Source organism: Peromyscus eremicus, chromosome 3 (genome assembly GCF_949786415.1).
Source record: "Peromyscus eremicus chromosome 3, PerEre_H2_v1, whole genome shotgun sequence".
Lineage (NCBI taxonomy): Eukaryota > Metazoa > Chordata > Mammalia > Rodentia > Cricetidae > Peromyscus > Peromyscus eremicus.
The window spans coordinates 117,835,835-117,860,983 of record NC_081418.1 but is presented as its reverse complement, the minus strand read 5'-3'; the positions used below and the strand labels follow the sequence as shown (position 1 = coordinate 117,860,983).

At 38.1% G+C, this 25,149-nt stretch overlaps 1 pseudogene; it reads right to left on the bottom strand.

Moving 5' to 3' along the window:
* Positions 1-11,638: 11,638 nt before the first annotated feature.
* Positions 11,639-24,264, bottom strand: LOC131906466 (tRNA N(3)-methylcytidine methyltransferase METTL6-like; annotated as a pseudogene).
* Positions 24,265-25,149: the final 885 nt, after the last annotated feature.

The following is a 25,149-nucleotide window of genomic DNA, read 5'->3' as shown; positions in this document are numbered from 1 at the left end:
TGGTGCTGGGAACTGAATCCAGGTCTTCTGCAAGAGACTTAACTGTTGTTAACTGCTGAGCCAGCTTTCAAGCTCCAACATATTCATATATTTTTATAAGTAACAAACCTGTCTAAAAATCTTTGGGTAAAGTTATGATAATTCTACTACAGACCTAAAATTAGGCTAAAATTCTAATGGAAAATAAAATCAAAATATGACCTCCAATGACTGAATTTGACACAGAAAAATGGGTGATTTTTTTTAAAACCACATGGATAACACGTGTCTTCAGAATACTGTAGAAAAATAGGTATGTTTTCCATCCTGGTTATTAGTTCTGAACTCTGAGCTTCTGAACTTCTTTTATATACAGGAGAAGTTCAGACTTGGGCTATGAATTGAGTCATATTTCCCAACTCCAAATTCAAATATTAGACTTCCAACTGCCAAAACTTTAGAATTTGTGTATGAAGACACAGCCTTTGAAGAGGTAGTTAACATAAAATGATGCTCTCAAAACACATCCCAATCTACTCTCATTGGTGGCCTTATTAGAAGAAGGAATTTAGATAATCTCAGAGGAAAGACCGTGTAAGGATGCAGTAAGCCAGTGAACAACTGTAAGCTATCAAGAGAAACCTCTTAAGAAACTCAAATGGTTGACAACTTGAATTTGGGATTTTTAGCTATTGAACTATGAGAAAACTGATTAAATCACTAAATCCATCCTACTTTATGTAACAACTTTAGCAAACAATACACCCAGAGCTAGACCATGATAAACTGTTATATGTGCATGTTTTAATGAAAACAATGTCAGGGCTAAAGATAGAGCTTGTTCAGATGATCTTTTTGTACATAGTGTGAAGATGTGTCTCTGTCCTTCCTCACCTGCCTACGGCACCTTCTGATTGGTTTAATAAAGAGCTGAAAGGCCAGTAGCTAGGCAAGAGAGGATAGGTGGGACTTCTGGGGAGATATAGGAACTCTGGGAAAGAATCTGAGGCACAGGAGATTCGTCAGCCAGTCACAGAGGATGTTGGATGTACAGTATTGAGGAGAGGTGATGAGCCACATGGACATGACAGAATGTAGATTAATATAAATGGGTTAATTTAAGTTGTAAGAGCTAGTTTGTGAACAAGCCAAAGCAAAGGCTAAGCTTCCATAACTAACAAAAAGTCTCTGGGTTAGCCGGGCAGTGGTGGCACATGCCTTTAATCCCAGCACTTAGGAGGCAGAGCCAGGCAGATCTCTGTGAGTTTGAGGCCAGCCTGGACTACCAAGTGAGTTCCAGGAGAGGTGCAAAGCTACACAGAGAAACCCTGTCTCGAAAAACAAAAAACAACAACAACAACAAAAAAAATACAAAAAGTCTCTGGGTCATTATTCATGAGCTAGCGATATAAAGAAAAATCTGCTACAATCGCTCAGCAGGAATAGTACTTGTCTATCATTCACTAAGCTCCAAGTTTGATCATCAGCACACCATAAAGTGGGTATAGTGGAACAGGCCTGCAATCTCAGTACTCCAAAGGTGAATGCAGGAATATGTGAAGTTGAAGATTATTATCAGCTACAGTGAGTTTGAAGTCAGCTTGGGTTATATGTTTCCACATTGCAATTCAGGACAGCAGAAAATGAATGGACAACAAATAATGATACTCTTAGATAGCATGTACTACTTGCTATGGGAATGGTCCAAATATTTAACATGTACTAACCATTTCACTTCTGATCCCAGTTCTGTGAAGTAAGGATGCATGACTATTCCTAATTAGCAGATGAAGAAACTGAGGCAAACAATGGCTAATTAATCTGCACATATGGCCTAGTTAATATTTGAATCCAGAGTCAGCAATAAAATATCCATTATATATATTTGCATATATATAATATTTAGATATACACACATTATATATGTATATACACACACACATATATACATATATACATTTTTGAGCCATTTTTGGTTAAAAGTACATATATGGAACTGTGGTGGTATTTTATGTTAATAAATAAAGTTGCCTGGGGTGAGAGCTATTAGAGCCATAGCAAGTGCGTGGCAGTGGTGGTGTACGCCTTTAAGGACCTGGAGGGCGGTACATACAGGCAGTGACGAGGCAGTCACATGATTGGGTTTACAACCAATCAGAAGCCAGAACAGAGAGACTATAGAGACAGACACACAGGAAGGACAGCGCCCCTCTTTCGGAGAGCTCTCTTGGCTGAGGAGGATCCCTGAATCAGGAAGGGTGAGGCTCTTGGCTCTGACCTCTTGGCTTTCTTCTCTGAATCGGCTCTGTGTTTTTTGTCTGATAAAACCGTTGGCTACATCTACACTGAATTACATCTACATGGAACACACATCTAAACCCAAAAATTTAGACTCTCTTATGTTATACCATTCAAAACCATGGTAACTCTCAGTTGTACATAATATTTTCCTTCAATCCCTTGCTTCATGTCAAATTCCCCCAGATCAGTTAATAGTAAACCATCATGTGTTGCAATACAATGTCATCTATTTTTCCATTCTCTTTACATTTATGCTATGATAAACCATCATGACTTCATGCAACTTTACAATAAAAATAAACCATTTCGGAAGAAATACCCTTTACAAACACACACACATGCACACACACACACACACACACACACACATAGACACAAACACAGACACATACATACACAGACACACACATACACAGACACACACACAGACACAGACACAAACACACACATATACACAGACACACACATACATAGACACACATACATACACACACACACAGACACACATACACACACAGACACACACATCTATTTTAACATATTCCGAGCTGTTCAAGAGTTCAAAGTTTGAGTCCTAGAAACTGGTTTATCCTTGTTTTGAACACTATTATATAATTAGTCAAGAAATGGTTTTTCATTTTGCTATCTCACATATTATGAACAAGGAGTAAATTTCAACTCTGTGTTTTGGCTAAGGGCATTTTTGAGTGAAGTATTTTACAGATTCCCAGTTGGTTTTGTAAAGAATGCTAGGGACCAATTTTTAAATGGAACATCTTGAACAAATTACAGCAAAGGAAAATTTGAGGCCTTGATAATTTAAGTGTTATTTTTACTACTAATGTGAATTCAACCCTAGCAAATTAAAACAGGAAGAATTAATTGGATATGCAAATGAGATTATTCAGTATATAAATCTAATTACATACCAATTTGCTTTAACAGCATGAAAAAAGAATAAATTGTTCTATGTAAATTGATTGTCTTAAATAACCACCTGTATCCCAACAAGAAAAAAATTGTCTTAGAAAAGCTATATTGTAAGTGTAGACATCTAAGTTAATAACATAATGTTCTTCACAGGTCTTGTCACAGGAACCTCTTTGCAATGAAATTTGCTTACACTCTTGATGTACAATAAGGCATTATCAGGTTTCTAGAGCATAAGGAAATAATGTCACAAGTTGGCTTTTTCCCCCAAGAGCACAATAGATTGATAAGACATGTTGAATTCTGAAACACTTAATGCTTTCACACAGACTAGACTTGAAGTCTGAGCAATTTTCATGTCTCAAAAATAAGAAAAGGAAAGTATGTAAAGTGCACCAGTCTTCATTAATTTGGCTGTGGCTCTCAAATCTACTTAATCAAATGCTTTCAGTACAATCAAGCTTCCCCTACTAACACCCCCTTCCGAAATTATTTTCTTTGCCACTTAGTTTAGGAAAATGGGTTTTGAATACTTAACAGGGAAAGAAGGCATTACTTCACAAAGCTTGTGCTTTGGGAACAGGCAGGCTGATATACAGGATAGGAGATTAGTGACTTTCCTTGACACAGATAAAGTCATTGTGTTTACCTCTGCTGCACCAACATACAGTGCAGAATCAATCTTCAGCCCAAACAAACCTTCCCCTACTGTACTCAACACTGGCCACCTTAAATTGTGTCTGTTTTCAAAGACTTTAAGACAGATAACTCAAATATCAAATATCCTAGCATTTGTGTCTTGCCTGTAGACACATCATGGAGCAAATGGTGAGTCAAATCCATGGTCTCAATTTCTCCATAGTATTAACTTCCTAGTTTTAGCCAGGGGCACTTTGCAGAAGAGGGTGAATAAAGCATACATAAATATTGAATGGATAAAGCCAGACAGACAGATCATGCATAACATGATAGATGCAATCTCTCTTTCCCCCTGATATTCTTTCTTGATGAGCCTCAACAGTTCTGAAAATAACAAATAACTTGAAAGTTTTAGGAAACTGTATCTATATAGCTTGCAGTAATGACAACCTTGATCCAGGCAAAACTTTTCTTCCATCTTATTATGAGAATCAGTGTTGTTTGACTACTTTTTAATCTCCAGAGAGAAAACCAACAATGACAGCTGGCATTGTTATTGAGAGCATCTCGGACACAGTTCCTTTTCATGGGGGAGATCATTAAAATTTACCTTTAGGGTCTTTTCTTCTTTTTTTCCTTTCTTTCTTTTTTTTTTCAATCTGTTCTCTCCTTGGCAAGAAGAAATATAAGCCTTGTGTGATACAAGAACAGATGCCCTGGCTCTGTGTTGTGCTCTCAGGCTACTGTATGTAGAATCATAAGGAAGGATCAAAGTCCTTGACAGTATCTGGGATGCATCTAATAGCCATACCCAGAACACTGTGGTCTTAATCTTAGGATAATGGAACGCACAATGGTGGGTCAGATACCAGAAGAAAATAGGCTTATGTAAAGTGAATGGATTTGAATGAAAGGGAGAAAGTGGCTCTGAGTGAACATCCTCAAACTATAGTGCATACTTTGGCATCTTCATAAAGGATGCATGTGACCTCAGACACAGATAGCTGAGGCATTATTGAAAGGGAGGCTAAGCAGTCACATGGCCTTACTCTACTGTTTGTACTGTAGTTCCTGACATATAAAGCGAAATGGAAACAGCCTTTTTCATTTCCTTCCTAGTTCTAAGCACTGTCTGAAATTATGTCATTGATCTATTTTCTTGTTTACTGTCTGTCTTCTCTAGCTAAAAGGAAAGTAAGCAAACATTGCTGGTGATTTTGATACTATCTAGTGCCATTTGCCATTCTAGGAGCTCTAGAAATGCTCAGGAATGCAGAAGGTGGGCACATGTGCAATTAGACTGAAGAACACAGTTTGACCACAACTTTCTATGGGCAAAGCACTGTGAGGTCACCTGAAAGGGTAGAGATTAGGACACAGGACACAAAGGGCTCTATGGAGAACATACATTCACCCTGCATTGCTGAAACCTTGCCTTGTAGAGGTATTATTTGCAATTCATTAAAGAAATCAATACAATTCAATCTCATATCTGGCCTAGGAGTTACATCTACTGCCATCATCAATGTACAGCAGAGGACACTGAGGCTGATGGCTGTGAGGTTATTACCCAGTCACACAGCCTACCTGACAACCCGTTTCAAACTGCATCCCAAGTCACAACAAGAACACAGTATGTCTACAGAAGTACAGGCAAAGTTTCAACAAATGGAGTTGGATGACTGATGAATAGGAGGAATAAAGAAAGAAGAGAAAAAAGTCATTTCTACCTTTTATCTGTGCAAATAAATATATGTGGATGTACTGAACAGGATAAAGACAGTTGGGGAGAAGATTCACTCAATATCAAAATGCCACCTATCAGATTTGGCCATAATATAAATACACACAAGAAATGTATACTTACAGCTGTTTCTACATATACACACCTATACAAAAATCTGCACAGGCAGGAAGCCTGGGCAATGAAGAGCAGAAGTATGTTTTATACAACTTATGTACCTCACTTTAGGAATGAGAATGTCTTCACTTCCTAAACTCTCATGAAATATTTTCAGATCCACCAAGCAAAGGTGTGAATGGAATGTAGATATAATTAAATAAATTATTCAATATAGTACAAATACAGCTTGTAACCTGACTAGCTTTAAAAGTCCCATCTGCAGATAATGGTCTAGGATGGAATCTGAGTTGTAAGCACCTTTCCTTGCTGGCCTTTTATAAGCTCTGGCAACCCAATAAAGAACAATTTTTTTTTAAAATTTACCCCCAGAAAACCAAATTGCATTATTATTTACTGTGGTACAAAGTGTTGCCACTAAGAGGGGCTGTTTAAAGTCACTGTACATAAATAGGAGTGTTGACTGGGGTCACACTGATGTTGGTGTACAGGAAAACTGACAGTAAAAGGAAATGCACCACCAATCAGTCCTAACGGTAAGATTGATAGTGCTGGGAATATTGGGCACAAAAGGGATGAATCTGGTATTTTCCTTCAGAGAGTTTATTTGAACTTATTTGACTTTGTTAAGTTTGTTTAATGGGATACTTGACTACAGTTAACGAAAACAAAACAAAACAAACAATAACAACAAACACTAAGCCACAATCTTTAAATGCAAAGGTTATATTTTGGATGAATTTAAGTGTTTTTCTGCAGTCATGGCCTGGTGAAAAATGTGAATAATCTGTGTTCTCTAGGCCGCATTAACAGAACAAAGAAAGATCCTTTCAAATCTACTTAAAGAAGACAAATTCGATAAGGTTCTAAATATGTGCCTCACTCAAAATAACTATCATAATTAATGGACTGATTTTGGCAGTGGCTTAGTTCATGACAATACTTAATTTCATACATCACTACAATTTTGATTTTTAGAAGAAACTTGGAAGTTGTATATCATATTAACATTTAGGTATCAACAAATGCACTGAGTTTCAGTGAACACACTGGCTCCTCTTCACCTCCAGCCATCAGAGATTTGAGAAATAGAGCAATGTCTTCACGAGCATGCTCCAGTTTCTCTCTTCCTGTTGATCAGCTTTATTCTCTTTTCTTCCTAGCCCTAGCTAGCTGGCATTCTAATGTGGCTCCCATCTCAGAGTAAAGGGGACATAGCAAATGGGACACATTAGAAAGTGGTGCTGATGAGGACACATGATCTGAGGAGTAGTTGCATCATTAGAAAGGTCTTTAGTTGTGAAAGTCCACCAGTCATGAAGGAATTGTCAGTCAGAGGTCAGAAATTTGACATAAAGAACTGAGTAGGAAGGCTAGTGTTTTCAGGTGAAGACTTTTATACCGCTTTTCATATATATGCATACAAAATATGTATATGGTAGGTACCTTGTGTAAACACATTCAGGCATGTGAGATAACTGTATATGTGTATATGGTGTGTATTTTTGAACAATATGGAACTTTGCACTCAACATGTGCTTGGATTCTAGGAATCTATACTACAGTTATTATTCAATTCTGTGAGTGTTGACAGTAAATATGGACCATTGTCAAGCTTTCCTTTCCCTGCAACAGGGCACCACTAAGTTTTTTTTTTTTTAATTTATCTATTATTTTACATCCCAGCCACAGCCTCCCTGCCTCCCATCCATTCTCCCCTCTCAGTCTTTCTTCCCCATCCTCCCCTCTTCCCCTCCAATTCCCTCCTTTTCCATCTCTATCCAAGAAAGGGCACATCTTCTATGAGTATCAATAAAACATGGCCTATCAAGTTGTAGTATGACTAAGCACCTCCCTATGTGTTAAGGCTGGGCAGGTGACCCAGTTTGAGGAGTAGAGTCCCAAAAGAAAGTAAAAGAGTCAGAGACAGCCCCCGTTTGTTCCTTTGTTAGGAGTCCCATAAGAGGACCAAGCTACACAACTGTAATAATATATGCAGAGTGTCTACAGCAGTTTCATGCAGGCTCCCTGGTTGTCAGTTCAGTCTCTTCAAACACCTATGAAGGCCAGGCTAACTGATTGTGTGAGTCTTCCCAAGGAGTCCTTGACTCCTCTGGTTCCTATACTCCTTTCTCTTCCTCCTCTGTAGGATTCCCAATCTCTGCCTAATGTTTGACTACACCACTAATTTTTAACCGTATTTCATCCTCTCCATATCCTTTTTGTCTACCAACCAATCACTTCCTAATTATCTAATTCCTGCCAGACATACTTCTATACAGAAATTGTATGTTTGTTTTATGATACAGTGTTATTTTTCCCATAGGAACCCAGGAAAGCCTTACTGTGTTTCTGAAAATAGACAATGCCTTATGCTAAAAAGTGCCACATTGTAAGTACAGCTTCTGATCTGTTGTTTGGACAAGGCTTTTCTTGTGTGATGTGTTAATGTTTTCTTTTGTTATTCCATTTAAACTCTTCAACTTGCCAAACGTTTACCATCATGCATGAATTTCCCATGGCTGACGATTGAGAGTTTAGAAAGCTTGCACACAAAGAAGAGCAGCGTCAGATTTTTCTTCTACTCATTTGTAATCCTTTAGCCGCTAGCTACATCCCCTCTAAGCCAGACCAAAAAAACAAAACAAAACAAAACAGATTTTGTTTTACATATAAATGTTGATGATTTTTACTGTGACTGTTTTTGGTTCATTGAATTCAATTAACTAAATTCTTTAAAAAACAAGCATGTATTATGTGACTTTTTTTTTTCTGCTGACAATTCTAGCTCTAGCGAGGGGTTAGGGGGTGGAAGTCAGATAGCTTAGTTTTTCCTTAAGCTATTATAAAAAAAATATGTCGAAACAAGTGGTCTACTCATTCAAGCATTCAATCATTTGCCTTTATCTGCACAAAGCTTGGTAAGTAGTGAGGTTTTTCTTTTCTCTTATGCATTTCAACCTTGTATAGAAATCTCAGCAGCAATGAACTCCTCTCTCAACAAAACAGGAGTGCATTAAGCTTCTACATCAGTGCATTTAAGAAAAAGTAAAATTCATCCTTTTATTCATTTATTCATCCATGGATGCATCCATCTATCCACTCAGTAAACACCTACTGATGTGTTCTCTATTCCAGGGACAATTTTAAGTGCTGAAAACAATGATTCCTAGGCTCAGAAAGATTATAAACAGATATAACAAAAGAGTGAAATATGTGATATGCTATCACTTTATCAAACACAGGTTAAAAAAAGAAAGAAAAAGAGTTGGGATAGGAATTGAGGTTCCTTGAATGTGGAGGAAGGTGCAATAGGAAACATTGTGCAACACAACTGATCAAAGCCTGGAGGTGGTGAGGTTGGCCACATACTAAGTCATGGTATGAGAAAATAGGGGCAGAGAGAAGAGTAGATCAGAAGTCACAATACAAGCACAACCCTTTTCTATTGACAGGTAGGAGTATGTCAACAGTGAGGCTGGGATCTGGGAATGGAAGGAAACAGAACAGAACAAGGAGACTAGGACACTGAGAGACACTGGAGGGGAAAAAGTGAAGGTCATACATTTTAGCCATGAGAAGACTATCAGCTTTGCTCTCAGTAAATGTATAGTCAAAGCAAGGTTTGAATAGAGGTGTGGCATATTCTGACTTACTCTGTTTTCAAATTGATTTTATTTTTTATCTGCCTGGGTGTTGTGCCTGCATGTAAATCTGTTCACCACTTATAGCTTAAAGTGCCCAAGGAGACCAGAAGATGATATCAGATTCTCTGGAACTGGCATTACAGATAGTGGCTAGCTATCACCTGGTTGAACCCAAGTCTTCTGGAAGAGCAGCCAGTGCTCTCAGTCCCAGAACCATCTTTCAAGCCCTGGTTTACTCTTTAAAAGAATTATTTTGACCGATGTGATGATAACAGATTGGAATGAGTAAGGGGAAAACAAAAAGTCAAAAGTGATAGAATCGATTTCAAGGAAGAAAAGAGAGACCAGTTACAGAACTTGGATCTTGCAGAACAGGGTTGCATGGTGGTCATCTTAGATCAGGAAGATTAGATGAAGGCTATTCATCTAATTAGATTAGTTTAGAACCAGGTTGGTCCTAAACATATTCAAAAGGCACAAAGGGCAAAGGCATAGGAAGGCTGTGAGACACGAAACAACAACAAAAACCAAAAAAAGTTTTTTAAAAATGAGGTTTTGGTCTAAACAATGGAGAGGATCAATCTGTCATCATCTGAAGTCTCAGAGTATCCAGGTAAAACTCATGTGCATGATAAAATGAGGTGGTCAAGCCAACAGGCCATCTATTAGACATAAGACTACATATATATTGTTAATGATGTCATCTAGTTTATTTGTTTCCATATGCAAAAATCGTCTGTAAAATGGCTTTGGAGCATTTAACATAGTTAAAATGATAAGTCCTAGAATTCTCACATGACCCAGAAAACTCATCTCTAGGCATACTTCCTAAGGAAATAAAATCACCATGTTGAAAAGATAGTGTCATCCCATGTTCATAGCATGTTAGGTGCAATAAAAAGATAAGACAAGAAAACAACAACAGGGTCTATATGGCTAAAGGAACTGTGATATGCACACATATGGAATACTGCTTAATTCTGTCATTTTCCACACGGGTCATCCTGGAAGCAGACAATATGGTAAGTGAAATAGTATAGAGACATAAAGAAAAAAAATATTGCAGTGAATCACCTATAGAGAGAATATTGGGGAAAAAATTCAGAGGCAAAGAACAGAACAGTAGAGGGGAGAGTGAGAGGCATAAGCAACAGTTTTCATTTTTAATATATATATATATGTATATATGATGATATTTTGTTGTTGTTCTTCTTCCCCCTGACTTTACCTCCCTCCTATTAGTCCCTTCTCTCTCTCCAATTAGTCTCCCATCCTGCCTGCCACTGTCAAGTCACATGTATTCCATTGCCCTCTCTTTCTCCATCTCATCCTTTTCTCTTGTGATCACTTTCTACTAAATGAAAAGATTTTATTGCTCCAGCTGTGCTGGGGCAGAGAAGAGCAGGATCATGAACATTGTGGACCAAGGAAATCGAATATGAGGCCAGTGACAAAGCAGGACTATGATCAGAGTACCCAAACAACATGAGAGGTTTTTTTTTTTTTTTAAATGGTAAGACTAAAGAATTGTCTTTAATGTATTTATTATTAAATGCTTGATTTGCACATCGATTTTGTGTATCTGCACGCTTGGCTCCTTGCTTTCCTTTGTGGGAAGAGAATTGTATGACACAGATAAACCACAGAACTTGACTTTCAGGACCGACTTACACTTTGGTTTTTCTATGTGCACACACACATACAATCACTGTTCATTTATTCATTTGTGCACATGTGGAGGTCAGAGAACAAGTCCCAGGAGTCGGTTCTCACCCTCCACCTTTCTGAGGCCAGGTCTCTTGTCTCTTCTCTGCCCCAGGACACTCCTGGCGGGCTGGTCCTGGAGATTCCAGATGATTCTTCTTTCTTCTTCTCTTGAGGTAGGAGTGCTGGGATTATGGATTCAAATTGCCAAACCTGGATTTTTTTTTCTTTAATTTGGGTGTTTTACCTGCATGTATGTCTGTGTACCACCTGAAGAGGCCAGAACAGGGCCATCAATGCCCTGGGACTGGAGTTACAGATGGCTGTAAGCTGTCGTGTGGGTTCTGGGAATCAACCCAGGTGATCTGCAAGAGCAGCCAAAGCTCTTGACCACTGAGCCATCTCTCCAGGCCCCATCTTTGTTTTCCTAGACAGATTCCTGGGGTCACACTTGGGTGGTCAGGCTTGCGCAACTAACACTTTAACTGCTAAGCCATCTCCCTAGTTTCTACTTGTTTTTAATACAGAAATTACACATGTAATTTTAAAAATTCAGAATACAAAAATCTATGTTAGTTTAAAACTCTTCTCTTCCAAGTGAAGCAGAGTCAGGGGTGGGGTCTGGGTCCCGTGGAGGCTTCCGGAACTTGCTTTGAAGGAAAAACTCGTGGCACACACAGGTCTTCCTTTTTATTCACTGTTTCTTGAAACACATATTCATTCATTCGCCACTTTTTCATAACCTGCGTCCACAAAGAGCTGCGCCAGGAATTCATCAGTAAAAAAAATAGGATCTGGTTCCATCTTGTCTGACATAAAAATTTTCTCCAAGTTTGCTTCCAGCTTTAAACCTAAGCATGGCATGGTCATGCAGCCCATAGTCACCGAACAAGAAACTTCTGCCTGGTTTTAATACCTTGTACACATTAGTAAGACAAGGTGCATCTTCTCAGGGTGAACAGCTGAGATCAATGTGAGGGCATCCACAGACTCTGGTGGGATATGGGATCAAGGAGGTCATCTCTAGTGAGGTCACACTGGAATACATTGCATCTCTCTGTGTTATATAAAGGATTTTGTCTTACTCCATGGCTTGCTGTGTGGCTGTGTGGCTGGCCCCTGATGTCTTCCTTCTTCTCTGGCTCCTAGCTCTCTCCTCCCAGTTTTCTCCCTCTATTTAACATGAGAAGTTTTAAGTCTAGACTGAGATGGGAATTGGAAGGCAAATGAGAGTGAGCACCAATGTAGAGGGGACTGGTAATTTGTTTTCCTGTAAGCCGGAAGGCAGTCCAGACAAGGAGAAAACAGGTGTTAGCATCTGTTAAACTCTGATAATGTTTGTGCCCTAAGCTTTGGAGTTTATATGGGAACCTTATTAAAGACCTATAATCTATCCACCTAGAGGCAGATTTTATAGATGAAGGGATTAGCAATTTGCTCAAGGTCAGATAGTTTAAAAGTGCAATGCGTTTTGATTCTAGGCACTAGTTCCACATGTAGCCAAGGTCACATTAAGTGCTGGAGGATGAATTGGTAAGAGAAACTTCTGTAACTAGGGAGTAAACATTTAGTGAAACAAAGAAACAAAAGTAAAAAATACAAAACAACAACAATGAAACAACAAACAACCACAGCAATGAAACAGTCTAGGCAGTGATAGGCGTGAGAATGAAAGGACAGGTCTAGCGGTGATGAGAGGTTAGGAAGGCAATCAGTCACACACCTAGGGGAAGCTTCAGTCAAGAATATAAGCAAACTGACAGCTAAGAATCGGTGATTTACAGGAGGTAATCAGACAGGCTGGCGATAAGCGGGGAAGGAGGTCAATGTATCTCCTCAAAGACCTCACAGTAGAGGCAGTTTACACAATATGAACAACTGCTTATTTTAGAATTAAACCAAAAGAGGATAGCAGCTCGTTAAAAAAATTTTAAAACTCTATCTAAAGTAATTGCAAATGACACACTATATTTGCAAATGATTAAAATCTGATGCAAATTGATGGGGAGGGAGTCTTGAAGACCCTGCACTAGTTAAGGAACTATTAGTGAATGATAATTGCTTGGGATGGGGTGTGGCTACAGGCAGGTTGCCCATGTACACATAGGCAGTACTAGTGGACTCTATAATATCTATCTATTTTTCTATCTATCTATCTATCTATCTATCTATCTATCTATCTATCTATCCATCTATGACTCAAAGGTGAGAGAGGCCACTTGTTGGGTGGGGCAGGATGAGAGGGAGAGGGGAAATAGGTATGTATATGATCAAAATACATTGTAATATGTATTGAACTGTCAAGAAATACATAAAATGCTTTAATAATATATGTATGTATGTATGTATGTATGTATGTATAAATATATGTATGGGAGTACTGCTATTTCTAAAACAACTATATCTGAGATAATCTTGCTTTGTCCTTCAAATGAAATGGAAATGGAAATAGCATCCATAAAATCTGATACTTATAAAAGCCTATGCTTGTGATCCTGTTAGGATTTATAAGCTTGTTTGCATTCCAATTGTTGATATGAAAGGAGGGAGTAGTTATAATGCAATAAACAAATGTGAGTCGCTGGGGAGTTTGCATGTTGCCCAGTAACAAGATGCATTAAGAAAGACTATTTTTTTCCTAAACTACTTCTTGTCGAGTTAATTCATATGGTGTGGGGATAAGCAATTTCTGTTATTTTATTTCATTTGAGGTAAGACAATTTCTACAACGGTATGTCTTTTGCAAAATGGTTGTGCAGTCTCTAAAGCCTTTAAACATTTTGTCTTCTAAGCCTAATTTTAATAGACACACCATGTTGCTCAGAAAAAGAGTATGGAGAAAAGATAGAGTGTATTCCGATGCCTCAGGAGCACACAGATATGGATGAGTTTGCTTATCCCCGTTCTCTTGATGAGGGCTGGCAGCTCCTGTCAAGATTCCGGACTTAAGCAAGCTCTGAACATGCCAGAAGAAACTGAGTGGGAAAGGAGTATAGCAGATGCTGAGTGGTGCCTTCAAGTATCAAGTCCTTCTGTCATGCATATATGTCATGCCTATGGAAGTTTCCAAAATTAATTGCAAGACAGGGGCAGGGAATTGGGATCTGGTTATTTCATTGTGAAGAAAGCAGTACTTATGGTGGGAACATATTACAAGGATTCATGAAAGTGAATGCAGATATGCACTGACAGCATACCTTTTCCTCTCGTTAAATATTATTATTTTTTTCAAAATACTATTTAACAAGAAAAAAATGACAGGGGAAAAATCATTAGAAAAACTTGTAAGAGAAAAAAATATAAAATACTTCAGTATCGAATTAAAATTTACTATATTATTCTATCTTAGTTCATTTTACCTTCTTAGAACAACAAGAAAGAAAGGGTAATTTACAACAAATAGAATTTGCATATTATAGATTTGAAAAATGGGATATGCAGGGTCCTATATGGTAAAGGCCTCCTTGCTGTGTTAGTCCATGGCAGAAGAAAGAAGAGAAAGAGCATGTAAGACACACAGACATGGGCTACAGAAGAGGGTAGACGAACGAGTCTTACAGAAATAAACTCCTTCCTACCATAATGATGCAGTTTGCCCATGAAAGCAGAGCCCATATGTAGCAGTCACTTCTTAAGGGTCCTCTTCTCACTGCTGGGCTTTCAATTTCCACCCATGAATTTCGGGGATGTATCCAAACACAGCACATACTGTCCTGGCTTTTTCCACATTATTATTATTATTATTATTATTATTATTATTATTATTATTATTATATTTGTTTGAAGATTTTCAGATTAATCCAACAAATTCAACAAGCTAATTTTCAAAGGAATGTGGGAAAGAGGAGACTTGAAGTTACTCAGGGTGAAAGAATTGGAATCGGTACATAAAGAGTGAATGGGTTTTAGTTTAAATGCAGTACAGCCACATTGTCTACCAGAAAAATAAAGTGACTAATTGAAAAATCAACACTTTCCAGAGGGCTCAGAGATCTGTGTTTTGCAGACCCATATTTACTCACTGAAAAATTGATTCCCTCCAATAATTGAACAGTTAATGCCATGCCTTTTCTTTGGAAAAATCTTCAATCACAACTCTGAAAGTTTGTTATTTTTATGTGTGTGGATGTTTTACTGCATGTATATATGTACACCATGGTTGCTCATGGTGCCAGCATAGGGCAAAAGAAGGCAATCAGGTCCCCTGGAATGAACTTGCAGATGATTGTGGGCCATGATATTGTTGCTCGGGATTAAAATTGGGTGGTCTTGCAGGAGTAGCTTGTGCTCTCAATCCCTGAGCCATCTCTCCCTTTTCCTAATTCTGAATTAAAATAATATATCTCAAGGTTAATGAATATAATTATTCATAGATTAAGGTGTCTACCTCTAGCAGCATCCTACACAAAGCTACCACTGATTTTATTTTAGAAACAAAAAAAAATTTAATGTTTTTAAGAATATGTTTTTAAAGAATACAGTTCTCCAGCATTGAGTCTTTAAGCAGTGTTTGTATTACTGACTAGATCTGTGGAAAGTCATCTAAGAGAATATGCCACCGAGTGAATGATAATACATTGATACATAGAGGCTAATACATTTTTCATTTAACTACAGAGTGGAAGCTAATACATTTGTGTAGTGAAACTAATACATTTTTCATTACTTAAATGCATACTAGACAGTTCCAGAGTTACTAATGAATTTGCATGAGACCCTCCAAAGAACTCAGAAACAATTTAAATCATTTCCCAACCACTGTGTTCATCTGTTCATGAAAAATAATGATTGCAAGGGGGTAGGATATCATTTGTAGAGAGCAGAAAAGCATTTCTTTACCTACACTATCAACAGGATCAAAAGGAAATGGGACTGAAAAGAGAAAAAAAATGTGTTTCCACTATATTACTTAATTCTGGGTATCTTATTTTCACCTTTTATTTCCAGAGAGTGACAAAGCAAATCTGTTTTCCCTTTTTCTCCTTTCTCATGGGGGTGAAGGGTAGATTTTGAGGTCAAGAGCAAAGACCCAGTGACTTTCTGAATTAACCTCATACCAGCAATGTTATGAACACAATACTTCTATTTTCTTAGTCTGTTAAAGGCTCTAGGTCTGGATGACTGCTGATATGATGTCTCTGATATAACTGTTTTTACAATTACATCATTACCACTAATAAATTTAATATAAAAGAAGACATTAGAAAAATCTCATTCTAGTGAAAAGTTACATTTCATTTTTACAGTGAACTTAACCCCCTAAATCAAGTTGGATCGTTTTTGTAAAAGGGAGAAATAAATGTATTTGTGGCCTGAATATCCATTAAGTTAAAATCCTCAAAGCTTATTTAAGCAATATACTGACTTGTCTGTGTATTAAATATGTGCAGACACAGAACTTGGGATCACATCACTGAATATAACTTGTGAGGTATGATAAAGAACTCTAGGAGATTATCCACAAAGCAAACTGATGGGAGGAAACAATGTCTAGTGAGCAGGCAAAGGCAGTGATTATTCTACACACTTCCTTCTGGAAAGGGGCTGGCTGCTGGTTACCTTGGGTCTGTGCGAGCAGTACTAGGGGTCTGAACTATGGTACCAGTCTTGATGGATGACTAAAAAATGCTTCTAAAAATGGACCCCTAATTTCAAATGACTAATGATTTCAGTATCATAAAACATTCTTTAGACGATGAAAATAAACAATGTACATCCTTTTTGTTACCCAGATTCTGTACATCTTAAATCAAATATATATTTATCACTTGCAATTCTTTAGCCATTATCAGCAATCACTGCTTAAATACTTAGAATGGTGTAGCTTTGTGGTTGACAGTGTTTGTTCTTTTTTAAATCATGGTTTGGCCTGTGTTGGCATAACAACCTTGAGCTGGACAATTCACTTTATTTCAATGACCCAAAACAAAGCCACTGATAATCTCTAGTGTGTGTGATGTTAGAAGAACTACTAAGCATAGAGATCTTGAAACTTGGTTAGTATATACTAAGTGCTAACAGAATTGCTAGATGTGGCCCTGCGAAATGGCTCTGCTTATAAAGGTGCTTGCTGCCAAGGCTAAAGAACTGAGTTCAAGCCCAAGACTCACATGTTAGAATGATAAAATCAACTTCCTCATATTGTCCTATAGCTTCCACACACATTGTACATGGCTATCTACACATATACATATATACATATACATTCTACTATTACTACCACAAGGTTTGAGGTTTTGATGCCATTCATTGGTGAATTTAAATTCCATGACTTAAATGCCCACGTCCTTATAAAACTTTTTATCTCTGTGTATCTTTGGTGTATTTTGTCTTCAGGATAGGCTATAGCCACACACTATGGCCTCATTCAACTTTAATTTCCCCTTTAAATGTTCTGTCTCCAAATACATTCATATTTTGGGCTAAAGATTTAAGTTGGTAGGTAATACACTTCAACCCGTAACCGAAGCTTATTTTAGATAATTTTTGTTAGCCATAATTTCACGTAATTGCTCAAAATTAAATGTTTATGAATTCATACAGTAGGCACAGTTGTATGCTTAGTCTAACAATTAGTTGGTAGAGTGAAAAACTGGTTAAAGGACAAAATCTTTTGTCTGTCTGGAAACCTAATATTTCAGTTGTGCCTGGTCATTTTAGTAAGTGACCATTCCTAGGAAAGCAGGTTCATCTTAAACCATGCCAAAGAGATGGGTGGAATAATTAGCTCTTTAATGATATACAGGACAGTTTCCTTCCCAGAGCTCCTGCCCCTAGGGTAATAGCCTTGTAGCATTCTAAGTTTGCTCACAATTCTGTGTTATTCAGAGAAACACAGTTTTTTTCTTTGTGTTTTCTAAGCATTGTTTCCTGAATCCTGGGCTTTCCCACCAACATCTTGAGCTACATTACTCCTTCTCTAAAGCCTTTCTCCCCATGTTTGCCACATGACTGATCTCCATGTTGGCTCACACATGGCCTCTCTCCCTACCATGTAACTGTCTGTCTGCCTCGTGTCTGGTTTCCATGTCAGTTCACACATGGTCTTTCTCTTGCTCTCCTTCATTGTCTTCCTCCAGGCAGCTGCTAGAGCTTTCCCTTGGATTTTTTATTTTGAGACTCAAATGAAGTTGTTCTTGAGCTCCTGTTAGAGTCCACTCTTGAGTTATTTTATTGAGACTAAGAACCCCAAGAGGGAACCCCAATTTTACCTGTATCACAGTTACTGTATTAGTCACAGTGTGGAAAATTTTTTAAAATATTTTTTTTATTAAGAAAATTTCTTCATTCATTTTACACACCAATCAAAGATTGCCCTCTTCCCTTCCCCCGCCCCTTAACGTTCTCCTCCCAAACCCCCACTCGCCCCCCACACAAGCAGTCAAGTTCTCCCATGAGGAGATACATCCAGTAGAGGCAAGTCCAACTCTTTCCCCTTGCCTCAAGGTTGCATGAGGTGCCCCATCATAGGCAGTGGGCTCCAAAATGCCCACTCATGCACCAGGGATGGATTCTGATCCTACTGCCAGGGGGCCTCCCAAGCAGATCAAACTACCCAACTGTCTCACCATGCAGAGGGCCTAGTCTAGTCCTGTGAAGGCTCCACAGCCATTGATCCACCTTTCAGAGTTCCCACTAGTTTGGTTTGGTCATCTCTGCAGGTTTTCCCATCATGATCCTGATGCACTTGCTCATAGAATTCCTCTTCTCTCTTTGACTAGATTCCTGGAACTCTGCCTGGTGACTGGCTGTGGATCTCTGCATCTGCTTCCATCAGTCATTGGAGAAAAGCTCTGTGATGACAGTCAGGATATTCCCTGGTCTGATCACTGGGGTAAGCCAGTTCAGTTCAGGCACCCTCTCCACTATTTCTAGTAGTCCCAGCTGGGGTCATCCTTGGGGATTCCTGGCAACTTTCCTAGCACAGGGTTTCTCTCTGGGTAGGGGATAGGGGATAAGAACATAAGGGAATGGGATGGTTGAGCTGGAACAGGGATGGAGTGGGAAAGCAGTGAATGAGATACCATGATAGAGGGAGATATCATGGGGATAGAGAGAAACCTGGTGCTAGGGAAATTTTTAAAAAGGAATATTATCTTATAGGTTTTCTTTTTAAGATTACTCTAGTTCTTTATTTAAAAATATCTACATCTTGATTTTTATAATTCAGAGGTGGGAAATTTTTTTGGATGAAATATAAAATTTTTGGTGCTGTCCAGTTTCAAGTTGACCACAAGATTAGTATTCTTTTAGAAACATGGCTGCCATTGTCTTCAAATCAGAGAAAGAACTGCAGGGTGTTCAACTGATTTCTGAAGATTCAGATCTGAGTTTTTTCCACTTTGGGAGCAGAGAGAGCTTTATTCTCATTTCACTGACACTGATAAAGTCACAGAGGGAAAAAATCCACTTCATCACTGTCTACTGATGGCAATCAGAGAAATTTGGAAATTATCTCAATAGTCACTTAGACTGATACCCAGGTACATTAGAAATCTATTACATTATATCTTGAATAAAAAATATTCTCATGAATCAAAGCTTTTACAGATTTTCTTTCATACCCAAGTTCAGAGCAAAGTAGGTCTCCCAGACATTTTTGTTAATGTTTCCTATTCCAGTTTCCCAAATCCCAGGTGTGTCCTTTCCTCTTTGTACACCATTTTTCAGATGACTAAGTGCCCACTACCCAGAACTTCACAAGCCTTCGCTGTTGTGAAATTCTCACTTAGCTGGGATGGTACCTTGGAATGCACAGAATGAACTCATTTTAGCTGAGAAGAATACTGACCAAACCCATCATACTGACAAAAGTCTTCTTGATGCCACTTGTGTTTTATCAGGAAGGGCTCGAGGGAAGATGGTTCAAGCCACTTAGGAAGCAACAGCTAGTGATACTCAAGGTCTTCATCAGGTAAACAAGCAACATTTCAATACAGAGGGCCTTTCAGCCACCTCCCACATTATACCATAAAGTCAATCCCTTACCAATATATACACAAAATGTCAAGCCCAGGATACTTCAACAAGGGCAGAAAACATGGTAAGTAGCACTTTACAAATATGGAAAAACTAAACCAATATTCTTGATTAAAATTAATATATTAGCTATTATAATAATCTTAAAATTCCCAGTGGATTAATTTAGATTAATAAGCTCCGATATATTTTTGAAAATAAAAATGAGTAAGACACATGAGACCTAATAGCAATGTAACTCAAACAGATGACAGAACTTTGTGGTTAAACAGTCTACTGCTACCCCGTGGTCAGCAGATTAAGAAAGGATTAAACATATTTAAGAAAATGTGACAACTTAATGAGATGGTATGCTAAAAGTGAATGGAATTAATACAGAAGAAATAAGTCAGAACTAAGTAGCTCTCACCTTAATAGAGAACATTTTTCTTTTTTCTACTTTCTCATTTTCTTTGTGTATATGCTGTACATGTGTGTACATTTGTGTATATGATGCACATGCTTCTCTGTACCATTACATGTGGAGGCCCGAAGTTGATGTCAGGAATCATCTTTGATTGTTCTTGCACCTTATTCATTGATTACTCAGGGTCTCTCAATAAAAGCCAGAGCTTGATGATAGGGCTAGTCTTGCTAGCCAGCTGATTGCTTGTCTCCACATTCTGATGCTGGAATTAAAGGTGTGCTGCCTCACCCAACCTGACATTTCTATGGGTTCTGGGGATCTGAACCCAATTCCTTATACTTATACAACAAGTGCTTTAACCATGAATCCATCTCTCCAGCCTAACAAAGCATGCTTTTAAGCAATCGACTACATGTAAACAGTATGAAAAGAATTGCATGTGGTGATATTGTATTCCCCAATATATCATGCACCCTAATAAATTTATCTGGGGTCAGAGAACAGAACAGCCACTAGACAGACATAGAGGCCAGAAAATGGTGGCACTTACACCTTTAGTCCTAGCATTCCAGAGGCAGAGATCCGTCTGGATCTCTGTGAGTTCAAAGCCACACTGTAGACAGCTAGGCATGCTAACAAGAGCCTTTAATCTCAGGAAGTGATGCAGAAAGCAGAAAGGTATATAAGGCGTGAAAACCAGGAACTAGAGCTGGTTAAGCTTTTAGGCTTTTGAACAACAGTTCAGCTGAGATTCTTCTGGATGAGGACTCAGAGGCATCCAGTCTGAGGAAACAGGATCAGCTGAGGAACTGGCAAGGTGAGGTGGCTGTGGCTTGTTCTGCTTTACTGATCTTCTAGCATTCACCCCAATACCTGGCTTCAGGTTTGTTTTTATTAATAAGAACTTTTAAGATTTGTGTTACAATTACATTCCCTACAAAGATGCAATATTCAGTCTGTGCTTTCATCTTAGGGTGTCTAACTCATCTCAGGCTGCTCTGATGTGGCTTTAGCATCTTTTAAAACTCCCCAAGCTAAGTTATATTGGAGTATTTGGGTATATCAACCCACCCCCACAGCACACTCAGGCTAAAAGGATGAATTACAAGGCAAATAATAGGGGGGGGGTTGAGAATCAAATAGATTATTTGAGCAAATAGACTATGAACAGAATGAGTAATAGGATTATAACACGAAACACAGATATACTATTATATATCACATTTGAATAACATCCCTGTGACATGGAAAATGTAAGAAATGCTATCCAGATGTAGAAGCTCAGATATACTGTTTCTCCATGGCAACTACTTTTCTATCCTAGAATAGAGTCCTTTTGATCCAAAACAAAATAACCATAGATCTTAAGTTAAATCAGATGGAAATACCACAGGAACTCACACTTTTATTAGTTTAACATATGTCTAAATTTTGGGGGTTTAATAATAGTTTAGCCATAGATTAATTATGTAACAACAATCACTTCTTCAAAGCCAAGTCAACCCCTTTTCTCTTGAATCATGGCTATTTCTTCCTAAAAGATACAACAAGGTATATTTGGTCCGTTTACTTTTAAAAGGAAAAAAAATAGATTTTGGGATTAAAAAAAAAAAGACACAAAGCACAATCCTAAGGAAAAAGTTTCAAAGGTTCATTTATTTAAAATTAAGAATTTCCACTCTTCTGAAGAGTGGAATAATACCAAGAGAAGCTAGGAGAGGACAGAACTGCTTAAAGATAATATCCATATTACACAATACCCTAAAGTAAGGAGATTCTAACCAATACTGAAAACAGATACTACAGTACCAATAGGCAGTGCACAGAAGGGAACTAGCTATTCAATAAAGAAATAAAAATATTATTTAAAATCAAACAGATATAATTTCAAGCTCAATTGATGGACAAATACAAAACATAGAGTACTAGCAAGGTTGTGAAAGAACTAAAAAAATCTGGACACTGATAACAAGAGTGTAATAAGAATAATAATGTAAAAAGCAATTTATATATTTGGGGAAGCTGAAGACTCAAATATATCATGATATGTCAATGCTACTTTTCAGTCAGGTTTAGCAAGATACATGCATGATGGTGTTCACAGTAACTGGCTACCTGGAGCTGAGGAGGTGGGTCAGTGGGGTAAGCACTTGTGTTGATGTGAGGACTAGAGTTGAGATACCCAGAACCTAAGTGAAAATCCAAGAGGATTTTCCCTCTAGTAATCCCAGTGACAGATAATCCCTGGAGAAAGCTCTCTAGCCAGACTAGCCAAAGTGGTAAATGCTGTCTTTAGTGATAGACCTTGCCTCAATATATAACAAGTTGGAGTTTGACTGAGGAAGACATTCAATGTCAATCTCAAGCCTACACATCCATGTGCACACATCCCACCAGCACATCCATGCCAGTACAAGTGTATGTACACACAAATGTACAGCTCACATGTGCAAACATGCATAAATACATTGACACTACACATACATACACACATTTCAAAAGCATGAAGTGGGTAATAAATTATGGTATATTTATTAAAGGGATAATGATAGATAAACAAAACTTGAGTGCATCTGATCCAGTTCTAACTGCATGGCTGCATCTCAAGAATTTGAATGTAGCAGCAAGTCAAAATTCTGTGTAACTTCATTTACACAAACTATAAGGAGAGTGGTATGACAAAAGTGTAAAGGCAAGCAGTGAAATAATGAAAACAATATTCATGATACTATTAGTAGTTTCAGTTGAGAGGACAGACAAGAATAGGATTCAAGAAGAATGTTCTAGAAATTGCAATGTTAAGGACGATTTGCTTAAAGTGTTATAATGTTCTTCTTTATGTCTTATGCATGATTTATAAGCACTCACATATTGATGGAATGCTGAAAATAATTTAAACAGAGTACAAGATGATTAGGAAATAAGCCATCATATGAGGAAGGAATCAGGATGCTCTGGGTCACAGAAGATCCCTCATATGTCTTCCTGAAAGACAGGCTAATGTGTAAGTGTGTGTGTGTGTGTGTGTGTGTGTGTGTGTGTGTGTGTGTGTGTGTGTGTGTTTTCAAGGATCCTCAGGAGGGTGGCTACAGTGGTGGCCCACAGTTTTCATGAAGTGTACAGTTAATCTGTGCTCAGAAGACAATACCAGTGAGGACACATTCAGAACTTATTAAGCATTTAGTGCTTTAAATTGTCTTCATTCTTATTTCATTTAGGCCATATCATAACCCTGTGAGGTAAGTGCCTTATTATTTCTACATTTTAGATGAAGAAACTGGGCTTACAAAGGAAACAATTATCCAGTCACACCATTAATTTAAAAAATGAAGCTAAAATTGAGACCCTGGAATTTCAACTGCCGGGCCAAAAGCAATCCTAATGAAACCTCTCTCTGTACAAGCCAAGAGGAAAAGAAAGCGGGCTGAGGAACCCACATTGTGCTGTAGTTCTGCTTGGGGCTCCACATTACACTGCAAGCATTGGCCAGGAAAGTTAAGGCATTATTGTCAAATCATTAGTATATTGTAAATTGTGGATGTGGCATGTTCTATGTGGGTACACGTGTGTATACAGCTATGTGTTCCTATATGTATGTTCGAGTCCAGAGATTGGCGCTGAGTGTCTCTTTCTTAATCATTCACCATGTCATTTTTGAGTCAAGTCTTTGTCTGAACTCGGAGGCTGCCTTTTCAGTGAAGGTACCTAACCGGCAAGGCTCTGGGGTTCGCTTGTCTCACTCTATCCTGATCTCGAACACAGGCACCTGCTACACCAGCACACCCATCTTTTACTTGTGTTCTAGAGGTCTGAACCATGTCCTCATGCTAGCAAAGCCAGCTCTTTACTCGCTGAACTATCTCCCCAGTGTCATACGTGATTATTTGCTCACGGTAGATAATGACTATTGCCAATATGACCTCTATTGAATTTACCAAAGCAGTTTTTTTTTTCCTGAAGCAATTTGAAAGGTTTTAAATCCTTAAAAAGTTGGATCTCAAAGTGAAAACCACAAGCTGTCTTAAATTATTCTTCTCTGGATCATTTTTGTACTCTATTGAAACCTATGGATATTTTTTTTGAGAACTACGCACACGAGCACTGCATTTATATCATTTCTTCCTCCACTTCACACTCCTCCTGTGTTTGTTTACCACTTCTCTCTCCCAAATTATGATGTTTTCTTTATTTATACCATTACACATGTATGCACACACACAATTGCACACATGCATTTGCAATCAACTGTGTTCAGTTATAAATCCTCATATGTATGTGTTTCCATGGTTATGTAGGAGCTCATCCCTGGAAGAAGCTAATTCTCTCCCTTTTAGCAGCCATTGACCACCTACAGATTTTCATCTAGGGATTAGGTCATGTAGAATTTCCATTATCCATGTTGGCATGCCAGCTGGTATTGTCATTATGCTAGCCTTATTTGGGTAGCCATACTGTGGAGATTTCATGGGTGCATTTTGCCTGTCACTGCTAGATGACCCTAAATAAAGGCAACCTGGTCATCTGGTTCTTACAATCTTTCTGCTATACCTCCAATTTCCCATGAACCTTAGGAGTTGGGTTTCCATTGAAGGTGTATTAAATGTGGTTGGACACTCCACAGTCCCTTATTCTCTGCATTTTGATCAGCTGTAGATCTCCATAATAGTCTCCATACACAAAAAAGCTTCCGTGATAAGGGGTGA